Below are 26,150 nucleotides of genomic sequence, written 5' to 3'. Positions count from 1 at the left end.
GCAAGACTCCATCTCTAAATAAATAAATAAATAAATAAATAAATAAGAGGAGGCTTGTGTTCAAGGAAAATGGCTGGGCCCTTATTCCTTCCTTATTGTAGCTTGGTCAATACCTGAAAGCATTCTGAGAAAAGCATGACCTTGCTTCACCACAAAATATTGAAAACAAAAGAGAAACAGAAGAGGAGGAGGAAGAAGAAGAAGAAGAAGCAGGAGGAGGAAGAAGAAGAAGAAGAAGCAGGAGGAGGAGGAGGAGAAGAAGAAAGAAAAGAAAACCAGGCTGGGCATGATGCCTCATATCTGTAATCTCAGCACTTTTGGAGCCTGAGGCACAAGGATTGCTTGAACCTCAGAGTTTGAAATCAGCCTGGGAAACATGATGAGACCCTCATCTCTACAAAAAAATATAAAAAATTAGCTGGGCATGGTGGTGTGCACCTGTAGTCCCAGCTACTTGCAGGGCTGAGGTTGGGGAGGATCACCTGAGCCCAGGAAGTCAAGGTTGCATTGAGCTGTGATTGTGCCACTGCACTCCAGCCTGAGTAACAGAGCAAGACTCTGTAAAAAAAAAAGAGAGAGAGAGAGGAAAGAAAGAAAGAAAGAGAAAGAAAGAAAGGAAGGAAGGAAGGAAGGAAAGAAGAAAGGAAGGAAGGAGAAAGAAAACTATGGGCTAATCATACTAAAAAGTTAAATGCAAAAAAAAAAAAAAACCTATCAGCAACTTGACTCCAATGGTGTTTTAAAAGGATTATGCATAAAGAATGTAAACATAGTTTTAAGCAGAGAATCTATTAAGATAATTTGCTACAGGAGTAGATGAAGGGGAGAAAAGATATTCCCATCACAATAAACGCTTTCATGAATAGATTTGATGAAATGTATTCCTATTTCTGAATCAGAACATAAAATTCTTAGCAAGCTAGAGGTAGGAGGAAACTTTCCTTGCTAAAAGCTAATAAAAACTTGTAGCAAACATCCCATTCAGTGGCAAAAAATTAGACATTCCCAGAAAAACCAAGAATAAGACAAGATGGCCCACTGCCACCATTAAACTTTATTTAACAGTCTACTGATGATCCTAACCAAATTCAATAAGAAATAAAAAAGGAGCAGAGAAGAAAATTTATGAATTTAAAAGTTGCCATTCCTTGTAAAACTGATTGTGGTGAAGGATCTGAATATACTAAAAACCATTAAATTATATCCTTTAAATGAGTGAATCCTATGGTATTGATGGCAGCAGCAGGCCATCTGGAGCAGCTGCTGCCATCATGCTGGCTGCAGCAGTGAGGCATGGCTGGGGCTGCACTCTCTATTGAGGCAGCAGGAGCTAGGGACAAGCAGGAGACCCACTCCTTCTGAGTTGGTGCAGGAGCTGCCCAATCCATGGCTGTGGACCTGGCATCCCTGTGCTCTCAGGGCTGTGAGCAGACAGGAGACCCACTCTCCTGGGTGTAGCTGCAGCTGCCCAAGTTGTCACTGCAGATCTGGGCCTCTGGCTCCACAGAGCAGGCAGGAGCCTCACTCCCCAGGTGCAGGTGCAGGTGCAGGTGCCCAAACTACAACTGCAGACCTAGTCATCTCTGCACTCTTGGGGGCCCAGGAAGGCACACCCTGCCCTACCAGTCTCAGAAGTGCCTGCTCCCTGTTGGCTAGTCTCAGAAGTGCCTGCTCCCAGAAGTGGCTGGCTTCTCTCTGTTGTCAGCGCCTACTCTGATCTTGGAGCAAAGTTGGGCCCAAGCCCGGGCACTGTCTCAGCCCAGCTAGCTGTGCACATGCTCAAGACAGTGCTGACACACCAGTCCTCTGCCACCTCAGCCCCCTCCAGACTTTGGTCACCAATGAGCATAGGAGGTAAGCCACAGGGGATTTGAGGAAAGCTTGGTGCTGGCCTGCAGGCACCCCTTGGCAACTACAATTTGGATGCCATGAAAGGCAGCAGGAGGCAGACAGGTTCTTGGGTAGAAGGGATTGGGTCCCCAGTGGCCCCACCTTTGGGCCAAAGAGGGTCTGAAGGCTGGGAGCTGGGCTGCCAGTTCCCATGGACTAGAGTGAGAACTTGTGGTGCCTTTTCTAGGCCTGCCCATGGACTAACTGGCATGTGCTTCCTCCTCTCTGAGGCCCTTAAAAGCCCCAGGCTCATCCAGAGCTGAGCAGACATCAGGATGACCAGATGCAGACAGGAGCTACCCACTCCAGGGCTTCCTCTCTGCTGAGAGCTGCAGAGACAATGGGATGACCTGCCTGCAGAGAGAAGCTTCCCACTCCAGGGTCTCCTCTCTGTAAGGAGCTGAACCCTCATCAGGACATCCTGGCTGCAGAGAGGAGCTACCCACTGCGGATCTCCTCAGAGCTGTTCTATCAGTAAAGCTCCTCTTCATCTTGCTCACCCTCCATTTGTCTGTGTACCTCATTCTTCCTAGTCACAGGACAAGAACTTGGGACCTATCAAATGGCGAGGCTAAAAGAGCTGTAACAGAAACAGGGCTGAGACATGCGCCTTGCTCACCATGTTGTGGGTGAAGAGGAGAGAGAGCTGTGGCCCTTCAGGAAGCCAAGACCTTGGAGATCCCCAAGCCAGGGCTGTAACTTCCTCTTTGGGGCCCTGTGGTTCTTGGCATCTCCAAACTTCCAGGCATCCCACATTCCCTGGTGCCAGCTGTGGAAACTGCTTGCAGTGTGCCTGGTCCAGCTACAGCCTAGCAGAGAGCCCGCTGGCACCTGGAACTGCCCACCCCACCGTGGCAGCCAGCATGTCTGACTGCTCAGTAGCCAGACCCCATACTTGCTCACACACCCCTCGCTGCTTTATGCCTGACTTGCCCTTGGCAGGTGTGGGATCCAGGCTGGTAGCGTGAGCCAAGTGCAGTCTGCCAGGCCAAGTGGGCGGAATAAGCCCAGCAGGCCTGAGCAAAACTCGGGCAAAGGCACCACTGGCCACAGAGGTTTCCGGCAAGAAAAATGACACTCCAAGGATCCCGTAACAGTATATGAATTATACTTCAATATAGCTGTTTAAAAATTATCATTATCAGCTACATGATTATCTACTAAGAAAATCAGAGAATAAATTTTAAATGAATTAAAAGTGAGAGCGTAGAAAGGTGCCAAGTGAAAAATCAACATACAAAATCACTTTCCAATATACCAGCAATAGCCAATTCCAAAGTATCCCAGAAAAGAAATCCCATTTACTGTACACCAGAAAGATTAAACATCTACAAATAGGTCCAATAAGAAACATGGCAGGCTTAAATTGTAAAAACCATACAGCTTTACTGATTGATATGAACTGAGGCTTAACACTGGGCTGCCAAGCATTTCTGGCCCCTTGTCTCCCTTTCAGGAGTGGCCTGGGGCTCAGGGGGATTCCTTTTAGAACAGCCTTGGAAACATCACAGGAACTACGGAGAGAAGGTGACTAATGAACTATTTTAAATGCTTTGCATCAAGTCTGGCACGTAGTAAGCAGACAACAGATATTAATCTGTTTTCCATGTATATTTCATGTGCAGCCAGAACTTGGGGTCACAGACACTGAAAATTAGACTTGATGCTGTGGTGTTAGCTGGTTGATTGGGATGGCGGGAAAGTTTAGGGAAGAGCTTGACAGTTCCTGAAATTAAAACATGCCACTTAGCGGTGAGGGCATCTGAATGGACATCTGAGCGCACAGGAAAACAAGTTGTTACATTTCAGAAATGGAATGTACTCAGTGTGTGTGTTTGGGAGTGACAAGGGAAGCCGTCTTGCTTGGGGTGACCAGATCATGAGCTATGGGGCTCCCTCATGTTCACCCCTGAACACCCCAACTCAGGGGTCTGCTAGAGCTCCCTCTGTGGGTGTGTTAAGCTCAAGCTCCTCTCTGGCCACTTGAGGCTTCCACGGTATGGCCCCACTGGTGGACAATGCTGGTGCTCAGCTTGGACTTCCATCCTTTTTAAAAACTATTTTGTCCTCTTCCTCCTTTCACCCTGTAATAACCAGCACCTGCAGCTCATTCTCAAAGGACTATCCTCAGACTACATGGTGTTGGAAGTGGCTGAGAATGTACTTTCCCTAACAATTACAGTAAGTCCTCACTTACTGTCTAAGGAAAACAATGTAAAAATAAACCAGTTTTCCCAGAGGGTAATTGATTAAACAGAAGTTAAGTTCCTATAGTCTACTTCTAGTCGTAAAAACATCACTAAACTTCTAAATAGAGAACAAAATACTTCTAATATTAACCATTGAGATAAATGTGAGCTATACATACATTTTAAAAAGATTAATAAAAACAAGCAAGATAATGATATTCCATTCAAGGTGACAGTGGGTCAGAGTCCATCCCACAGCTCAGGACACCGGGTAGGGACCTGCCCTGGACAGGACGCCAGCTCATCTCAGGGCACACTCATACAACCCACACTCACTCAGACTGAGACAAGGTAGAGATCCCAATTCACTCAATGTGCACATCTTTGGGATGTGGAAGGAAACTGCAGTACCCAGAGAAAACCCATGTGGACATGGGAAGAGCTTGCAGGCTCCATCTAGACAGTGGTCCAGCTGGGGATCGATTTTTTTCTCATCAGTGTTACAATGAAGTCACATTGAGCTAAATGACATTATTCCAGGACCTGCTGTCTTAGGGTTGTGCAGGCACTGCAGGGGGTCTCCATGCTTCTGCTCCCATGCACCAGCTGACCTCAGTTCTAACAGTGGGGATCTGAATGAGTTATGGTAAAGCTAGCTGCTGTAACAAAATGTACTGTGACTCAAGGATAAAAGCAACTTATTTTTCAGATAAAGTCTAAAATGGGTATTCCTGCTTTGTGGGTGGATCTCCTCTAAGTGGGGATTTGGGTTCCAAGCTCCTTCCCTCTTACGTTCTGTCAACTGCAACACATCTCTTCCAGAGAGTTTGAGGCTGGCCTCATGCATCATTCTAACAGCAAGGAGGATGGACAGCTGTCAACCCAAGGAGAAGAGGAAATGGGTTTGGTGGGCACCTAATCAGTCTCTGTGTTGTACCTATGCCTTATTAGTTGTTAAATATTTTGGATACTATCCCTGGTCAGAGACATGGATTTGAGGCTTGACTCTGCCTTTTTTTCCCCCCAATCAATGGTTGCCTAGGCTCTGCCTCTTTTTACTTTCTTTTTTTTTTTTTTGAGATGGAGTCTCGCTCTGTCGTCCAGGCTGGAGTACAGTGGCATGATCTTGGCTCACTGCAACCTCCACCTCCCAGGTTCAAGAGATTCTCCTGCCTCAACCTCTTGAGAGCTGGGATTACAGGCATGCACCACCATGCCCTGCTATTTTTTTTTTTTTTAATTTTTAGTAGAGACGGGGTTTCACCATGTTGACCAAGCTGGTCTTGAACTCCTGACCTTGTGATCCGCCTGTCTTGGCCTCTCAAAGTGCTGGGATTACAGGCGTGAGCCATCGTGCCTGGCCGGCCCTGCCTCTTAATAGTTAAGAGAGGATAGGTGTGGTGGCTCACACCTGTAATCCCAGTACTTTGGGAGGCCAAAGCAGGAGGATTGCTCGAGGCCAGCTAGAAGATTGTTTGAGTTCAAGACCAGCCTGGGTAACATAGCACAGACCTGTCTCTACCAAAAAAAAAAATCTTAAAAATTAGCTAGGCATGGTGATGAGTGCCTGTAGTCCCAGCCACTTGGGAGGCTGAGGTGGGAGGATCACTTGAGCCCATGAAGTCAAGGCTGTAGTGAGCTATGATCATGCCACTGCACTTTAGGCTAGGCAACAGAGTGAGACCCTGCCTCAAAAAAAAAAAAAAGAGTTGAGAGTTCTTGAACAAGTTGTTTAACCTCTCTGGACCTCAGTTTTTCCATATGAAAACAGAAATGCTGATAATTATAATAAATAATACCTTCAGGGTTATTTGGAATTATCAAAAAGATAATGTTTGTCAAGGGACCTTATAAATTATTAAGTTTCATGGAAATACTCTTCTTCATTCACCCTGCCTGGAATGAACTTCCTTTTCCATTAATTTATCTAAATTCTATCCACCTTTCAAAGTCTGAGTCCAATTCCCCGCTAAGAGGGTCAGAGTGCCCTACTCTATTAAATAGCAACTGTGACCTTTTGGGGTCATGACACCACTGAAAAGAAGAAAGAAAACATTGGTTTGAAATAGCTTGGGAATTTTACTACCCTCAGGAAGCCTACAAGCAATTCCCACGACTGTAGCACTTCCCCTAACTCAGAAATATTTGTCTTGCCTCCTGGTGAGCTTGTAGCAAGTTGTGACACTCCTCCCCAAAACACTAGGAATCAGGAACTTCCTCTTGAACCATTGGTATCCAAACCCAACAACTAAAAAGGTTAAAAACTTAACTTAAGGGACATGGACATCAGAGGCCTATAACATTGCTTTATACTGCACCAGTTATGATGTCAGATCCCCAAAATGTCTCTGGCAGAGCCCAGAACACCTCACTAATCCTCATAAAAATCCTCTTAACAATCACCTCTTTTATAAAATATTCTCAAGCATTTCCACCCCACGATATGTTCTATTTTTCCCAAAGGATTGCATTTCATAAATGCCGTCTGATACTGATACCACTTAAACTCAAAATCCTTCTCTTGTTAGTTTTGCCTCTCACACAGATGTTTAGTCACTCGAGTTCAGGGACTGGTTCCTTTGACTCCACACTAGAGACATGGCAGACCACCACTAAAGATTTCTTAACCAAGGACTTCCTATAGGCAATGTCATTTCCTGGAAGGGATAGTCATGTCCCATTATCATTTGAAGCATCCAATATAACCATCAAAATATTGGGATCCTTGAAATCTGGTGTTCTTGGGCATTCATCTATCCAGGTTAGCACTGACCCAACCACATGGCACCACAGTGATAGGAAACAGGTGAATCACAGAGGACTTTCCATTCATTCATCTAACAAATAATTATTTGATTCCAAAACTGTTCTTAGCTCCTGCAAGGAGTTTCAAGAGAAAAGGCATATATATAAAAGATACAGACCCACTTTCTTGTCAAGTACAGTGACACCAGGTTATAAGCAGACCAATAAAGTTGGATAAACATCTCAAGCAGGCAAGAGATTCAGAAGCAAGACCCGGGTAGGCAACATCAGGGACAGGCATGTGGGAACATGACCCAAGGGAGGCCCACAATTGAGAACAGGTTTCAACAGCTGCCTCCACTTATCAGATTGGCAAATGTTAAAGACTGACACCACCAGGTGTTGCTAGGGTATGCAAAGCAGACCCCCACATATTGCTGGAATGGTGTGAATTTTCGGCAACCTATCTGTGGGGCAATCTCACAAAATGTGTCAACATTTAAAATGTATATACATATAACTCGGCAATTACAGACCAGATATTTATCTTGTGGGAATAATTGGGCAAATTAAAACAGACATTGCTACCACTGTAGCCTATTCATTGTGTCACTGATTGGAGAGGGTGAAATTGTAATCACTGGGCCATGAACGTGTTCCTGAACCAATCACAATGTCAAGAGGGATTGGATCTTCTGACTGGCCAGGCCTCAGCCACACATCTCTCCTCTGTTGTGAGGGGACAGAGGAGAACCATGATTGACAGTTGAGCCATATGGATTAGGATTAGAGAAAAGACAATTCCCTAAAGGAAAAAAAAAGGGAGAACATTATTACTAGAAGACTGAGAATGGAAAGCCAAACAAAATCTGTAACCAGGGTGGGGCGCAGTGGCTCATGCCTGTAATCCCAGCAATTTGGGAGGATGAGGCGAGTGGATCACTTGAGGTCAGGAATTCGAGACCAGCCTGACTAACAAGGTGAAACTCTGTATCTATTAAAAATACAAAACTTAGCCGAGTGTGGTAATGTATGCCTGTAATCTCAGCTACTCGGGAGACTGAGACAGGAGAATCGCTTGAACCCGGGAGTGGAGGTTGCAGTGAGCCAAGATCATGCCACTGCTCTTCAGCTTGGGTGACAGAGTGAGATTCCATCTCAAAAAAAAAAAAAAAAAATCTGTAACTACCCCAGTCCACCACAGCAGGAGTTACTGGTGCAGAGGGAATAGATTATTATTATTTTTGTCAATTAGAAAATTCCTAAGTCTCAGGGAATCGATTATTTTTTACAGAGCTTGTGAGAGCCTTTACAGTTTGTTATGAAACCATCTCCAGAGAGGAGGAAGAGGAGGCAGAGAAGGCCACCCCTGACAAAGGAGACCCAGATTTATAAATCCAGCTCTATGAATAATTGAATAATTTTAAAGACCTGGTTGAGGTTGTGAGGTAGCTGTTAAGGAAAATATAAGCAAACAAGACGAATGAGGATGCCATGGGTAGAGCCAGGAAAGTCCCTGACCATGGATGGACCCATGTGGTGTCCACACATGCCAGTGAGACATTGGCTAGCACTGTGGGTCCCACTTACTGCCAGGTGACCTTGGACAAATGACTTGACCACTTGAGACCTCAGTTTCCTTATCTCTAAGACTGAGAGAAGAAACCAATCTGTGGGCTGACTGTGAGAATGCCACAAGCTTGTGCAGGTGAAAACACCTGTGTGCCAGTCATTGTGTACAGAATCTCAGCAAGGAGAAGGGCAGGCCAGAAGTGGCCCTCCAATCTAAACAGAAGAGAAAAAATAAACAGAAGAGATGAAGGATGGTGGCTCCAGGAAGTCTGCAAACCAGAGCTTTATTCTAGGGCAAAGGGAGCCCTCAAATTTAAGTTGGTGGCCATAAGGAGGGTTACAATGGCACTTTCAATCAGAAACTATGTTGAAAAACTGGAACTTGCCCCCCTCCCACAAGTCCTTAACTGTGTATAAGTGGAACGACTGTTTACTTGTACATTTTTATTCTCCACGACTCACTCTCACCGATTATGGAGACACTTCAGAACAGGAACTCCTTAAACCCCCTAAGACCAGGTTGGGGCACCATGCCACCATCACCCTGTTCCTCTATTTTGCCCTGTACCAAGAACACCACAGGCCTGCTCCTGCCTCAAGTCCCCTTCCCTGGGGCCAACAGGGGCCAACACGTACCATGGCTGCCTTCAATTTCCTTACCTCAAATTCAGATCTAGTGAGACTTGCACCATCAAGGTGGTAAGCATGCGTTGCTCCGTCTGGGAGGGAAGGGAAAACGACACCATGAGAAGGTATGATTTTGGAGAGAGCGGGAGGTGGTCCCACTGCTCCCGACCCCCACGAAGTCCAGTGTGTAAAAACAGCATTGACCCAGAAACACAAAGGCACCTCTGTTTGTGTGGTATTGGGCAAGCCTCTGGCCTCTCCAAGCCTGTTTCTTTAGCCTTAAAATTGTAGTAATTCTATCCTCTGAGGGCAGCTGTGAGAAATGGGGAAAAGCTTGCAGCGAGAGCCTTGTAGCCCCTTAAGCAGCCATGCCCTGAGAGGTGTGTGTCACTTTTTTTTCCCCAAGTTTCTCTCTTGCTGGAGTGCAGTGGTGTGATCTCAGCTCCCTGCAATATCTGCCCCCTGAGTTCAAGCGATTCTCCTGCCTCGGCCTCCTGAGTAGCTGGAATTACAGGCATCCCTCACCAAGCCAGGCTAATTTTTTGTATTTTTAGTAGAGATGGGTTTTTGCCATGTTGGCCAGGCTGGTCTCAAACTCCTGACTTCAGGCAATCCACCCACTCAGCTTCCCAAAGTGCCAGGATTACAGGCGTGAGCCACTGTGCCCAGCTGGTGTATGCCATTTTTACCCTTCCCCATCCCACAGGGTTTTACGGAGCATCACAAGGTAAGAAGTCAATGGGTTAGATAACAAAGCATGAAAATGAAGCAGGCATTTCACAGAGGCTCATCTTGGGGTTTTCCATCAGGAATCCAAAGCGTTACTACTGCTGTAGACATCTGGAGTTGCTTGACTGTGGCCGGAGGAGACGTGATGTGTCAGCCAGGAAATCTCAGAGGTGCCTGTGAACAGGAGGGAGGCCATTCAGAAGTGGTGTCCACAGGGTTGTGGAAGGGCAGGAAGAGAATGAGGAAACAAGGAAGCAGGCAGAATGTTTCTTTCTTTCCCTTCCCTGGCTCCTCATCACATGCCTGGGGGCCCAACCAGCCCCAGTATCAAGCATAACCACCCTCAAATGGCTTCATATCACCCCCGCCCCCAGCTGTGGGCTCTCCCTAGACATGAGGCAGAGACTCTAGCAAAAAGATGGCAGTGCTCTGTGGCACACACAGCCATTCCAAATTCCTTCATTCCCTGCTCAGTGCTTGGTGCTTTGGCAAGAAGCAAAAGACATCGTAGCCACAAGCTGCTCACAATAAACAGCTGTATTCGCACAGCCAGCCCTGTAGAGGGGCTTTGCTAGGTCTAAGCCACCTAGGACCATAGGTGCCACTATGGCTCCCTTGCAAGCACATCACTGGTCACTGATGTCCAGAGAGATGACCGGAGTGACAGGAAGGTAAGGGTACCTGGGGTGTGGTATGGACCCCAGCCAATGTGGAGGGGCATTCTGGAGGCTGGGTCAGGTTACTGAACCAGAGAGAAAACACCAGATCAGGATGGAAGATTCAGCAAGGGGAAGGCCGTGGCAGGAACCCAGGTGCGCCCACGGAGAGTAGCAAAGGCTATGCCATGAATGGCAGGCCTGGGTGGACAGGGACGCTCCCTAGCCAAGGTCAGGGTGTGGGTGTGGTTAGGACGATAAGGAGAGGTTGCTCACTTTAGGGGATTCCTGAGGATGAAGCTCCTTCTTTCCTTCCTGTTTTCCTCCCTCCCTCCCTCCCTCCCTCCCTCCTTCCCTCCCTCTCTCCTCCTTCCTGTCTGTCTTCTCTTGACTTAGCCACTTTGCACGCAATTATGTCCAAACAGCAGGGGTTCCTGGGACTTTACTACTCTAATGTGCATTGTGAGTCTAAAAACTACCTGACTATTCTTGTTTGCCCATATTCTTTGGTTGTCACAAACACATTTCCTCCTGGGGAGCAGAGCAACTGCACATTCCAATATTAGCTAGTCACCTGTTAGATAACTTCTCGCTAGCATTGGGTGATCTTTGGGTACACACAGCCTTGCTGCAATGTGGGTAACTTCCTGGCCTTATAAGCGTCATGATGGTCATCTCTTGGGTGGACTGTTTACTCAGAACTGTCACATGCTTCATCCAACTCTCTTATTGTTCCAGAGCTCAGGGACATGTGATTTGATCTTTCCCTCATATGCAGGCCACAGACCTCATTTAACCTATAGGCCCTGTCAAGGAATTGCTACCCCCACAAGTAAACAGGCAGGCAGAGACCTCGTGAATACAGATTGCCCGGAGCTTGTGCCTTATAGCCCAGGGTGGAACCTTCCCTCTTCACCTCTCAGCCTGGGACACAGCCCATCTGAGTTCTCACGAGACTCTGGTGCCCAGGCATGAGATCTGAATGAAATCTTTCCAGACAACAGGCACCTAACCAGTCTCCCTAATCCCACCAACCACCTGCCCTGTGATGCTGGCCAGAACATTTTAAACACCAACGTGAGCACACCCGGAAGATGAAAGTCATGTCTAATCTCACCATCACCTCCCCAGCCCCCAGACACCCTTTGCTCTCCTCTATGCACCCAACCCCATCACCAGTTCCTGGGGACTCCATGTTTGTAAATACCATGCCTCTCGTGGAAAATGATTATTCACTCTCCTAGATTGGGAGCCAATGTCACTGCTTTGTGTAGCTTCTCCTTCTCTAGGTCGTTTCCTGCTCTGTTCTCTGAAGCCTGTTGCTTCACTTCGTGTTAAGGTTACTGTCCCTTGGCTGTTGACGCATGTGTCTCTCCCACCCCTATTAGAGCAGCTTGAAGGCAGGGGTGGGACTCTGTCTAGCGGGTGCTTCCTACAGATCTATTGCTGAAGACTGGACAGCAAGAAGCTCTAGTTAGGGAAGAAGAATAGTGCACTGTGTATCTACTGCATGCCACTGTTCTAAGCTCACTTAGTACGACAACCCTGTGAGATAAGTGCTATTGCCACCCTTATTTTACAGCTAAGGAAACTGAAGTACAAAGTGGTTACGTAACTTACACGAGGTCTCTTGGCTACTAAATAATAAATCCGGGATGGATTTGAACCTGGAGCCTCTGCTCTTAACCAGTACACCTATTGCCTTTCAGACTAATAGAAATGAGACCAAGAGCTAAATTTCAAGGTTAGAGGCATCAGCATCAAACAGACTGGATGCAAACATTGACTCTGACCTTGACCTTACTCAATCAAGCTGAGCCTCAAATGTGAAATGGACATTAGAATAATATTTGCCTTATCTTTTGTTTGGTTGGTTTTAAAACTCTGTGGATCTATTGTAATCCATAACAGCAATGTCTGTGCACTGTGACCTTGTGAATCTTTCAGATTTGAACTGTTGCTGCCAACCCTGTGAGAAATGACATTCACAGAGGATTGCCTGGAGAGTATTTAATATATCTCTGCCTTTAGATTTTTGATGGAACCAGTCTATCAGCATCTGTGCTCTTGGAACTCTGACCTACCCTGAAAGTATCCCATTTGCTTTCGTTGCCCTTGGGTGTTGGGCCCTTGCTGTGTGTTTGAGCTGATACGGTTTACGGTGGGCACGTTAGGGTGGATATGACTCAGCTTCCCTTACACAGGATCACAGGGGTGGAAGGACACTGGAATTGTCTTCATCCCTAGAAAAATGCCATAATAAAGGGAAATTGTATTATTTTAATTGCTGGGAGTAGAATTTTTCTTAGGCAGTAAACGGCTTTTGTTTGGGAAAACATTTCTATAAGCTGTAAGTGGTGGGAGTAGGAGCCCAAAGCACTGGATGTTTCTACAAGTAACTCAAGGTAAGAGATAGTGTGTTCTGCCTGAGACAAAGAGGAGAATTTGGCCTCTAAGAGACTGGAGAAAAAATTCAGAGAAGCCAGGAGAGGAAGGGAAGGGATGCCTATAAGACAGAGTGTGGAGTGAAGGCCAGTGGCAGAGGGCCAAAGGCAGTGTCCTTCATCTCCCTAACCTTGACTTTCTGTGAACATCTTCACTGTTTTGTGTGAGTGGAGTTTTTTGTAGAAGTTAAAGAAAAGGCTAAGCTTCACATCTGGGAGCCATGTGGTGTGGAAAGAGGTAGCCTTTGTGGGATCAAGAGCTTGGAGAAACTCAGCCTCCAGGGGAACAGAAGAAAACTCAAGACGTGCTCTGGACCTCCCCCAGGCCTGGAGACCTCAGCCAGCATCTGGCTTACATGATTGATTGTGTTTTCTTAATGGCTTTCATCATTGGGAAACTCATTGGGTCATTGGGTATATCGGGGTCCCTTATAATAAATGTTCAGGAACTTAGGCAGAGTTGCTTCCCACATCTTATCCTACTATTTGGCCTTCATTTCTCTTGCTTGTCTAGAATGAACCTTGTCTTCGCCTGCCTAGCATACCTTTCTGTGACACCTATTGTTCCACTCCATATGGTCCCTACAGAGCTGCCAATCAGAGTGCCCAGCCCCACTTCCATCACAGGGGTGGGCACCTGACTGCTGCCCAAAATGCCCCACCCACCTGGCCACAAGGATGGCCATGGAACTCAAGGTGGGTCAATCAGAGAATTGCCTAAGATTGATATGGGGAGAGAATGTTCTCTCAGTTGCTTGCTAATTTGAAAGGGTATGAATTTGAGGAGCTCTCTTGCCCATCATATGAACACAACTTCGTTTAGCCTGGTGCCAAGCAGAGGCAAGCAGATCTGAGAGATGGAAGAAGAGACAGAGCACTGATAATATCATTTGGGCCCCAAGATCTAGCTATACCTTCGGCTGCAGCCACCCACGGACCTACCTGTAAAAGAAACTAATAAAGTCGCTCCGTTTTCATCATGCACTGGGATACAGGCTGGAGGTAGAGGTCAGATTACCTTTGTTCCCCATTTCAAGTCCAGAGGAAGCGCTCAATTTGGGCACAAGGCCAAAGGGGCTGTGCTTATTGTTAAAAGTCAGAAAGCACAAAGGCAAATTGAGTTCAAGGACCATGACCAGGAATAGATTTCTGAAGTTAGTTACTAGTTAACAAAAAATCAAATGGAACAGCTTCCCAGTAGGATTGTGGGAAAATAATATTTCCAGAGAACTCCAAGCTTGGCCAACGGTGATCTGTGATTGCTCAAATCCAAGGGCAAGTCCCAGACCCTGCAATTATGCTGAGAGGAGGAAGTAGCCCCCGGATGGGGATTCTTTCCCTAAACCCTTCTCAGAAGTGGCCATGGAAAACCCTGGACAGGGGGTGTCCTTGAAATAGGAAGGGAGTTGGGGTCACTTGGATTGGCTGACCAAGGTATTGATTGCCCTGCCTGGGGCTGTCCCAGTACCTTCCCTGTAGAGCATGCAGTATATGAATGGGAGATTTTATTGCAGTGTTTGTTTTCCCCGTATCACGGGGGCCTCTCTATGTTGGGCATGGTGGTGACGGTGGTCAAACTTTTTATAAAGCTATAGTCTACCAAATCCAAAGAAGTTTGTTTCAAAATCTAAAGAGGAAGGAAAACGTATCACCCAGAAACTCTGGGCTTGGGACTGGATCTGGCAACTGGATGTGAATTGGTTTTTAAGTTTTTGTTTATATAGTCATTGTATTATGCTAGGTGGGGGCATTTAGAAAATTGTATTTATAGAAGGGTGATTTTCTTTGTCTAGCTTTCCTCCCAGAAGGGACCTCTTCTCTGACCTCATGTGGTTTTGGAGTTTCTAGAAGTCAAAATATCCCCACCCCTATTCCATATCCACAGAAGTAGGACCTAGCCCACACTAGCCAGATGTAGGACCTCCATCTCTCTATCCATTGCAATTAGTTCAGTTGTGGGCATGTGACCTAAACACAGGCATTCAGCATTGACAAATGAGCGCTAAGGTCTGCTTTACCTCAAAAATGCTAAAGAAGTCAATGCAGCTTCAAATTCAGCATGCGATTCTCTTTTCTTAAAGGTTCTTCCTTCATCCCAACATTGAGAATTTTCCACTGTTTTACCTCATGAAAGTTTAGAGCCTCAGACCATCATTTTTCCTTTGACATATGACTTGAGTTATTTAGACAATATGTTTTAATTTTCAAATAGATTTTTTTGTTGTTACTGATTAACTTTAATGTTTTTATTAGGGAAAGTGATTTATACAAATGCCAATTCTTTGAACTTAATTTAGACTTGCTTTATGTACTAGCATGTGTCAGTTGTTATAAAACATATCTTGGGTGCTTGAAAAGAATGTTTTCCTAAATTAATTGGTGCAAAGTTCTATGTAGGTCAATAATTATTAGTGATATTCAAATCATTAATATTTTTATGAATTTTTTTTGTTTTTTATCTACTTGGTCTGTAAATTTTCCATTATAATGATGGATAAGTCAATTTCTCCTTGTTATTCTAATTTTTGCTCTCTATCTTTTGAAAGCATGTTAGTAGGTATTTGCAAGTCTGGAATTGTTAAATCTTCCTGTAATATGTGTAACTTTCTTTATCATTAGTAATGATTTTTAACCTTAAAGCCTATTTCATCTGTTATCCGTCTGGCTGCATCAGCTTTCTTTCAATAAAATTTGCTCAGTGTATCATTTTTTATACTTTTATTTTCAGCTCTTCAATGTTCTTATGTTTTATCTTTGTGTCTTATAGGCAACATGTAGTTGGGGTTTTTTAAAAATCCAATCTGGTTATCTCTGTCTTTTAACTGGAGATTTTGGTCCACTTACATTTATTACAGACGTCCAAAGTTAATGTCTTAAATTGGATTGCCTTAGAAGCACACCCTGAGGTAAGAATTTGAATGAAAAGGTTTATTTGGGAGGTAACTTGAGAGAACACTGATAAGGGAGTTGGGAGGTGAGACAGGGAAGGGAAGGAAGCCAATAAAGTATGTCTCATTTGGTTACCAATGTGCCAACTAGGGCTAAATCCCGATAGGTAACGCTAGGAGACAGTGCAGAACAAACCAAGAAATGAGGGTGAGGGAGCTGGAGTGTTTATCCATTAATTCCCACCCATTATTAGTTGAGGGCTGCTTCTGGGGACATTAATTCCTCAGCACTTCCAGCTTATCCTGCACATATGCAGGGGAGACACAGTGGTCAGAGGGAGTCCTCATTCAAAGGGGCCTCCTTCTGCAAAATACAAAAGCCTTAACTTAACTTTACCCTCCTGCAAAATACAAAAACCTTAACTCAAATTACCATCATCCAATTTATATGGTATTGTCTAAAATTTTAGTTCTTTTTAAGCACACAAATTATTATTTTATATAGTCAGTGTTTGTTTTGATTTCACCAAATGTCTACATTTTTTCTTGCCCATTTTTCCTTTTTACACCTTAGATTGCTCTTCTGGAATCATTTTTATTCTTCTTGAAATAAATCCTTTGGAGTCCTACACTTAGAGTCTGTTGGACTTACCAGTCTTGCCTGAAAATAGCTTTATTTTATTCTTGTTCTTGAATGAGAATTTTCCTGGATAAAAATTCTACATTGACAGTTATTTTCTCCAACTATTTTGAAGATATCATTAAGCTATTTATTGGCTTCTGTTCTTATATTGATAAGTCAACTACCAGTTTGTCATTCCTTGGTAGGTAATTTGTCTTTTCTGTCTGCCTGCACTTAAGATCTCTGTCTTGAATGTTCTGCAATTTTGCCATAAATGTTTAGGTATAAATTTCTTTTTAATCTTTTTTATTTTAATTTTATTTTTTTGAGACAGTCTTGCTCTGTCCCCCAGGCTAGAGTGCAGTGGCACAATCTTGACTCGTTGCAACCTCCACCTCCCCTCCCAGGTTCAAGCGATTTTCATGCCTCAGCCTCCTGACTAGCTGAGATTACAGATGTGTGCCACAACATCCAGCTAATTTTTTGTATTTTTAGTAAAGACAAGGTTTCACCAGGCTGGTCTTGAACTCCTGGCCTCAAGTGATCCACCCATCTTGGCCTCCCAAGTGCTGGGATTACAGGTGTGAGCCACCACATTTGGCCTTTTGTTTATTTTTATTGCATTGAATTTGTTGGGCTTTCTGAATCTGACAATTTATATCTACGCCATCTAGAACTAAGTTAAACACTTGTGACAGAAAACTCAAAATAATAGTGATTTGTAAGAGAAATTATTTCTCTATTGCATACAAGTAGTCAGATGTTGGACAATCCTGGGCTGTTAAGGGTCTTCTATCTCACTGCTCCACTGCCCTATATAATGGCTTTCTTTCTCAGGGTCTAAGTTGGCTTTTGGAGCTCCAGACCTTACACCTGTGTCCCAGTCAGTAGGATGGTGAAAGAGAAGGAGGGCTTGCCCCTTTTTTCTCTAAAGAGACTTCCCAGAAGTCTTACACACTTTTGCTTACACTTCAATGCCAGAATGCAGTCACATGGCCACACCTACCTAAAAGGGAGGCTAGAAATGATAGCACTTTAGTAGGTTGCGTTGCTACTATAGTTTGGATATTTGATCCTCCAAACCTCACTGTTAAGACTTGGTCCCCAGTGTTGGAGGTGGGGCCTAATGGAAGATGTTTGGGTCATGGGGGCAGATCCTCTATGAATAGCTTGGTGTCATCCTGGTGGTAATGAGTGAGTTCCGGCTCTATTAATTCCTGCAAAAGCTGGTTGTTGAAAGAGCCTGGCACCTTTCCCATATCTCACTTGCCGTCTGATCTCTGCACAGGCCAGCTTTGCTTCGACTTCCACCATAAATGGAAGCAGTCTGAAGCCCTCACCGGAAGCAGATATTGGCACTATGCTTCTTGTACAGTCTGCAAAACCATGAGCCAAATAAACCTCTTTTCTTAATAAATTGACCAGCCTCAGATTCTTCTTTATAGCAAGAAATATGGACTAAGATAATTACCATTCCAAATAAATTTGTGGTTCTGACGTCTGGAAGAGGGGGATGAGTGCTATTGGAATAGGCAACTAGCAATCTCTATCACAGTCTACATTTTGGCTATCAGACATCCATTTTACACTCCATTCCCACATTTGGAACATGCTCAACCTCCAAAAGAGAAATCTTGAAATTCCCATCCAGTTACTATATCTAGGTCAAAGCTCAGTATCTTTGGGTCACACAAAAGTCTTCCCATCAGGTCTATATGTAGCTCTTTATGTTTTGGTAAAATAAAAGACAATCCATTCTAATAAACAATGACTGAATAGGTTAACACAGTTATACCTCTTGTTCAGCAAAGGGGAAAATGAGAAGCATGTAGTCATCACTGGTCCATAGTGATCACCAAGTTCAGCTGGGGAGGAGGAGTGGAGGTTTCCAGCCCTAGCAGTGGGGTAAGCTGCCTGGTTAGTCCATTTGGCAGCCCCAGGTTCTTTCATCTGGGAGGAACATCCTAATCAATTGTCCTTTGTGACTATCACTTCGCCTTTTTGAGGCTCCTCCCTATCCCTTGACCCTGCCATGGTCACATCTGAGTGGGCATAAAAATTATGCTTCTTGGAGCTGCATAGCATTTACACTCTGTTTCCTGCTGATGCTGGTTTAGGGCCTGGGGTATGCCTTAGGGAGTTTAACCATCACAGATCCAATATTCCATTGTGTTAATATTAACACAAATTATTTATCCATCCCACTGTTTGATGGGTGTTTTGGGGTAGTTACCAGTTTGGGGTTAGTACAAATAGTGCTGCTATGAATATTTTCAGGTTTGTCTTTTGATGAATTTGCATATGCTTCTGTTGGGTATTGTTCCAGCTACCCATTACTGTGTGACAAAGTGTCCCAAAATGTAATGGTGTCAAGCAACACTCATTTCATTATATCCATGAGCTGCATGGGTGAGGAACTTGAATAGGGCATGGAAGGTATGGTTTGCTCTGCTCCACCTTGCCTGGGGTCTCAGTTAGGAAACTCAGATGGCTGGGGGTGACTTGAATGCCAGGGCAGGAATCATGTGGAGACTTCTTGCTCACAAATCTGGTTTCTGTAAAGAGCATGGTTGGTTACTTTTGCCTTTCTGAATTATTGACTGAGAATGGCCTCCAAGAAGAGCTTGACCTTGGCTCAGAAGGTGATGCGAACCTGAAGGTGCCAACAGCACGAGGTTATGAGTTCATCACACTCCTCACAGCTCCATAGGGGGTCCTTTCTTAAAGGGAGACCTGAATGGTGCATCCCCATCATCACAAGTCCTATATTGTAAACGTCTTCTCCCAGTCTATGCTAATCTTTCTCACTTTAAATGACGTCTTTTTAAGACTTCATGAACAGAAGTTCTTGATCTTAATGTAATCCAATTTTTCTTCATTTCTTTATAATAAGTTTTTTTAAATGTCATTGTAAGAAACATTTGCCTACCCCAAATTTTATTCTGAAAAATTTATTTTTAAACCTTTCACATTTAGACCTACAATCCATCTGGAATTTTTATGAATGATATGTGAAGTAGGGGTCACAATTTATTTTGTCCATTTGACTATTCAATTGCCCTTCAAAAGATCATCTTTTCCCCCTGCCCCACCATACTGCAGGTGTCACCTTTGCCATCCATCAGGTTAACATATATGTTTTGATTGGCAGTTCCTCGATGGCTAATGATGTTGAATATCTTTTCATGTGCTTATTGGCCATTTGTGTATCTTCTTTGGAGAAATGTCTATTAATATTCTTTGTTCATTTTAAAATTAGGTTATTTATCTTTTTATCATTGAGTTGTATGAGTTCTTTATATAGTCTAGGTACAAGACCTTTATCAAATATATGATTTGTGAAAATTTCCTCCCAGTCTGTGAGTTGTCTTTTTACTTTCTTGATTATGTTCTTTGAGGTACAAATAGTGTAAATTTTAAGTAAGTCTAATTTATTTTTTTCTTTTGTCACATGACACTAACATGTGTCATATATAATCCAAGGTCATGAAGATTTATGCCAATGTTTTCTTCTAATAGCTTTATAATTTTTTAGCTCTGACATTTAGGTTTTTGATCCATTTTGAGTTAATTTTTGTATATGGTATAAGATAGAGGTCCAACTTCATTCTTTTGCATGTGGATATGCACTGCTCCAGTACCATTTGCTGAAAAGACTATTATTTTCCTCATTGAATTGTTTTGACACCCTTGTTGAAAATCAATTGATTATAAATGTGAAGATTTGGTTCTAGATTCTCAATTCTGTTCCATTGATCTATGTCTGTCCTTATCCCAGTACCACACTGTCTTGATGACTGTAGCTTTTTAGTAAGTTTTGAAATTGATAATTGTGTCCTCCAACCTTGTTCTTTTATCTCAACATTATTTTGGCTACATTGGATCCAAGATGAACGAAGTGTCCTATTGCATAACATACTCCCTTCTTTATAAGACAGTTGTGGCTGAACAAAGATGTTATTTCTTTCTGTTAGCCTTAACAGAGGTGATTTGACAATGATCAGTGGCTCTCAACTGGGGACAATTTTGCACCTCCCTTCCCTCCAGTGGACATTTGGCAATGTCTGCAGAGATTTTTGGTTATCACAATTGAGAAGAGGGTGCTACCTATCTAGTGGACAGACACCAGGGATGTTGCTAAATATCCTACGGTATGCAGGACAGCCCCCACACCAAAGATTATCTGGCCCAAAATGCCAATCGTGACAAGGTTCAGAAATCCTAGACAATAATTATCATGTCTTGTTATTAAAGTTTTCTACAGAAGTCCCAAGTACATGTGTGACTGCTATTTCTTTGAATTCCTTTAGCTTAGAGATACATTTTGAAATTTTTTTTGTCAGAAATTAATGAAGGAGAATGAACATTGCTACCATTTATTGAAGACCTTTTCTGCCTCAGGTAAAGTGCTTAACACGGTAATGAAGCCACCAACATTCATTTCATTATTTTCTCCAGAACTTTACTGGTTTGGGTCAAAGGCTGACATAAAGCTTCCAGAGCAAATGATGGGTACACTGCAGTTTTCAAGTAAATTACATAATTCAAAGCAGAAACTATTTACATTGAGTCTATAGGCATGAAAATATGTAATATTTCAAAGTTGGATTTTACTCAGATGAACATGTTACATTGTGATAGGAGTATGATAATTTTTCCTCCCACTTTTGATAAAGCTGGAGTCGCAAACCCAAGCCTGATATTCACTGATACTCATCTTCCAGCGTCTAGCCTCAGGCTGCCAGTAAGAACAGTTCCACGATCACTCCCCTGGCCTCCAACACAGACTACCTGTCTCAGCCTGTGCTATCTTCCAGGCAGGGAATTAGGGATTGAACAATGACTAGAAATTTTGCAAAATAGCATCAAGCTCACCTGACTGGCTACGGAAAGAAAACAAAGATAATAAAGTCCTCATAAATTTATAGGGCCATTTGACTCAGGGTCTCTGAGAGCATTGTCCAGGGATCAGGGCAGTGGATGGGGATGAAATAAGCAGCTGTGAAGCAGAGATGGAATAAGGGTTTTGTCTTGTTAGCAAGGTCAGTGTAGGATGCTGAGCATGAGTCTGAGGCAGTGTCCATATCCAATGGGAGAAAGCACAGTTATCCACTGAGAACTGGTAAATGCCATATTTGCTACGCCTGCTTGAATATCTTGACTTTTTTTTTTTTTTTTTTTAGTCTGAGTCTCACTCTGTAGCCCAGGCTGGAGTGTAGCGGCATGATTTTGGCTCGTTGCAACCTTCGCCACCCAGGTTCGATCGATTCTCCTATCTCAGCCTCCCGAATAACCGGGATTACAGGCACCTGCCACCATGCCCAGCCAATTTTTTTTATTTTTAGTAGAGTCAGAGTTTCAACATGTTGGCCTGGTCCCAAACTCCTGGCTTCAAGTGATCCACCTGCCTCAGCCTCCCAAAGTGCTGGAATTACAGGTGTGAGCCACCGCACCTGGTCGAATGTTTTGCTCTCATTGACAAAGGCATGATTAATCGGGGAAAATTATTGGCTGTAACTTATGTCATTTATGCTGGGTTAGGAGAGAGCTCATCTTATCCTTATTAGCACACAGTAGGAAAGGGTACACATCCCGCCGCATGTTGGCCTATGTCGTCAGATTTCCACCACACCCATCTCCCCATTGTCCCGTAACACTTGGCTACTGTCTCAACTTTCCCAGTTCTCCCATCCTGGTTGGCTCAGTAGATGAGTTGATTCTCTTTCCGGTTGTCCTATTTGGATTTTCCGCACTCTTGGTGCATGCTCCTCAGCCCCTTGCACCTCACCCTGACATTGAGCCCTGCTGCTGTGCTTGAGACTGAGGGTAAATGACACAGTGTTCCCGACCCCACCTCATGGCAAAACAAATACTGACACTTCTAATTCTCTTATCAGCTAGGGAAGTTTGTGTTAAATATTATCAAGATTTCAGGCAAAATGACTGGCTAAGAGATGACTTGAGACCTGACTTAGGAAAGGACACTCTGATGGGCACAGCCCCAACTCTGACTTTGCTCTGGCTTGAGACAGTCCTCAGACAATTCTCTTGGGTGAGGCTGCCAGAGAAAACACAAGATGGCTGGTTAAATTTTAATTTCAAATGCACATGAATTAATTTCTTTTTTAGTATAAGCATGCCCCATTTAGCACAAGTATGTCTTTTTTTATTTGCTAAATCTAGCAACCCTACACTTGAGCCAATATTGGGTCACCAAGTGTACCTATGACACCCTGGCTTGGGCCAGGGCTGGGCAAAAGTCAGCTTCCACCTCCCTGAGCCCCTCTACCAGCCCCGACCTGACCTGACTGCACATGCGTAGTGAGCAGTACAGGCCTGTGTTGAGGCCCCACCACTGGGGGATATCCGGAGAATGAGCATGGTAACCTGGCCTCTGCATGGGGAGAGCCTCCACCTGTTAAGGTCCTTGTGGTGGGACTTTCCACAACTGGGTTTGCGGTGCTGCCAGACAGCTAAAGAGAGTGGCCAGCAGACACAGATTTGAACATCACCCCAAAGGCGTTGCACAAGGTCCAGCCTGGTACACCAGAACACGGCAAAAGCTGGGGCAGCCAGGCCCCGCAGGGACCTCCCACTCCTGCCCCTTCCCGCGTGCTCTGAGTGACCCTGGGATAGAGAGGGAGGGAGAGGAGAGACCTGGCCTCCTCCCCACCCCCATTCCACTGGCCACTCAGGAGGAACCCTGAGATGGGGTCAGAACAGGGCTAAGTGGACTCTTTGTTCTGCAAGTCTCCTGTGACCTAGCCCAAGCCACACCCTTCTCCCAGGGACAGTGTCTTGTCCCACCTGCCTTCCTAACGGGGACCCTTCTTCTGTCACTGGCCCTCTCTGTCTGACTACATGGCTGCTGATTCTTATTCCTTATGAATATAAAGCTGGCTTTGTTAACTTATTTGTAATGTGCATACTTAATGCACAGATCTTGGATTCTAATAATACCATACTCCAATAAGAAAAACCGGGGCTCCTTGAAAGTGGCCACTAAAGAAAATAGAAACCAAACTTTTAGACAATTAAAGTTAGTATTATTCAGAGTCTTACAGAGGGGTCCAACCCCAAAGGGGTCTTTCAGAGCATTTCTGTTAGACTGTTCCAAAGCAGTGTTTCAGCCCACAGCTCATATACAGGTGATAGGGGTTCTCTGCTTGTGTTCAGAAGTCACATTACAGCAAAATCTCATCAATAGTCCATCTGGTTGTGGATTACAGAGGTGCAATCATTCATATTGTCAGATGTTATCAGGCTCATTCCCAGGAAGCCACCTCTCTTGGCAGGCGGAAAGAACCTTCTTACTGCAGGCAGGCCAGATCGCTGGCAGCATGGGGTCGGTCTCGATAGGAGGCTGCATGCCATTCTCCTGAATAACAATTCATCTCTTGTCAGTGGGCCACCAGTACTTTGGCCCTAGCCACTGAAGAATGGTTGTCCAATTTTGGAGAATTTAGGTAGAGAGAAAGGTAAATGTTTTAATTTTGTTTATGAAAGTATACTTTATCCAACTGTTGTAAGATAAAAATAGCTCAAAAGAAAAGAACCATTTTCACTTTGGAAAACAAAATATAAATAGAAACAGCAGTGTTTCAAACAGAAGTCATAAAAATCATTTTAGTCTTCCATCCTTTCAGTCCCATGAAAATCGCTTTAGTTCTCCATCAGTTCAGTTCCATGGAATTCTTGTTCTGCTTGATGTTTGGCAATCTTCATAAATGCTCTCAGTATGGTTCCAGAATTTTTTATTTAGTCCATTGATCTTAAAGTTACTAGACATCTGTGTTCAAGAGTACTTGTTAAGGCCAGTCGAAGTGGCTCATGCCTGTAATCCCAGCACTTTAGGAGGCCAAAGTGGGCAAATTGCTTGAGGCCAGGAGTTTGAAACCAGCCTGGTGAAATCCTGTCTCTACTAAAAAAAAAAAAAACAAAAAAAAGTTAGCCAGGCATGGTGGTGCATGCCTGTAATCCCAGCTACTTGGAAGGATGATACATGAGAATTATTTGAACCAGGGAGGTGAAGGTTGCAGTGAGCTGAGATCTCAGCCTGGGTGACAGAGCCAGACTCTGTCTCAGGAAAAAAAAAAAAAAACCAGACTACCTAGAGAAGAATTCAAAACAACAACTATGAATGACAAAAACATATAATAGCGATGGTTAAAAACTGATGAAAGTTCTCAGTTGAAGAAAATTTAGTTATTTTTATTACTTACAGCATTTTAAGATACCAACCAGAATGATGATAGGCCGTGGTCCATCAGGATCATCAGACTTTTATAAATTTCATATACTTTTTAGAATGCTCACATTAATAACATCTGTACAAATGTAACTTTGGAAAACATTTAACATTATAATCAAATTATTTGACAGATAACACATTGGAATTTTTTGAATGTACATATTTTAGAACATTTATATCAATAACATACCCATAAATGTAACTGGAAGATCTAGTATCATTTATGATTTGATAGTGCTTTCCTTATAATTTACCAAGTAAGTCTAATCATTTAACATCTATGCAATGAGAGATAGTTTTTAGAAAGTCTCAAAGTTAATGTGAAGCCAAAGAATAAAACCAAAAAACCCACTTAATTTAGGATTTTGATTGTGGGGAAGCCTGCCAAAGATGTCAAAGTTTCGAAACATTTAATTGAAACAGAATTACAGGTCAATGTTAAGTAATAGTCATTTAGAAGTTACATTCGGGCAAAAATCTCATCAAAGTTTGGGTGCAAGAGTGCATCTGGTTATAGATTATGGAAGTACAATTCTTCATCCTGTCATTGTCTTAGGTACAGGAAAAGGCCAGCGCTAGAATCATTGAACTTATCTTTTCTTAAAATGTGGCAATCAGGCAAGAGATGTGGGAACCTATTTTCTATCCTGCTTATCATCTTCAAAGCATTCTTCTGGAGGGCTGTGCTCAGTCACTGAGTTGGAGGTTTCCAAACAAGCAGAAGGAGCAAACATGGCTTTTTTTTTTTTTAAGACATGGTCTTGCTCTGTGGTCCAGGCTGAAGCGCAGTGGCACGATTATGGCTCACTGCAGCCTCGAACTATGGGATAAAACAATTCTTTCACCTCAGCCTCCTGAGTAACTGGGACTACAGGTGTGCGCCACCAAGCCTGGCTAATGTTTTTAAGTTTTTGTGTTGGGAGGTGGGGGTTTCAGCATGTAGCCCAGGCTGGTTTAGAACTCCTGGACTCCAGGGATCCTCCCTCTTTACAGCAAGGGCCAACTAGGTGACTAGTTGTTTGCTATTTTATCTCACAAAGGAAAGACTGATTTTAGGACAGGCAGGAAATGCACAAAATGAGATGAACCTGGAACATCATGTAGGGCCAGAAAGTAAGGAAGTGTTACACACACACACACACACACACACACACACACACACCCCAACTCACACTGATGGGAAGAGGTCAAAGGGGCACAGGAGCCAACTGAAAGAGCACCCAATAGCCAACGGTGGAACAATTTGAGCAACAAAATAAAGTAATATGGGACTATGACCCAAAATGTGAGATAAATATTTATGAGTCACACTAATAAAAATAAATGATTGAATTTAAAATGGAGAAGGGATGGTTCTCCCACGCAGAAAAGTCTAAATAACTTATGTGAATAGTTCACCTCAAGAAGGTGGAGGATAACTCCCCACTCCTTCATGTGGGCTCTGCACAGTGACTTCCTTTCAAAGCGTACACGTGTGTGAAAGAGGAAAACAAGAATAACTACAGTGGAGAAACTTGACAAACACTACTTCAGCCAG

Source organism: Aotus nancymaae, unplaced genomic scaffold (genome assembly GCF_030222135.1).
Source record: "Aotus nancymaae isolate 86718 unplaced genomic scaffold, 86718_ANA_hifiasm-v0.15.2.pri h1tg000017l, whole genome shotgun sequence".
Classification (NCBI taxonomy): domain Eukaryota; kingdom Metazoa; phylum Chordata; class Mammalia; order Primates; family Aotidae; genus Aotus; species Aotus nancymaae.
Note: the sequence above shows the minus strand (reverse complement) of the source record.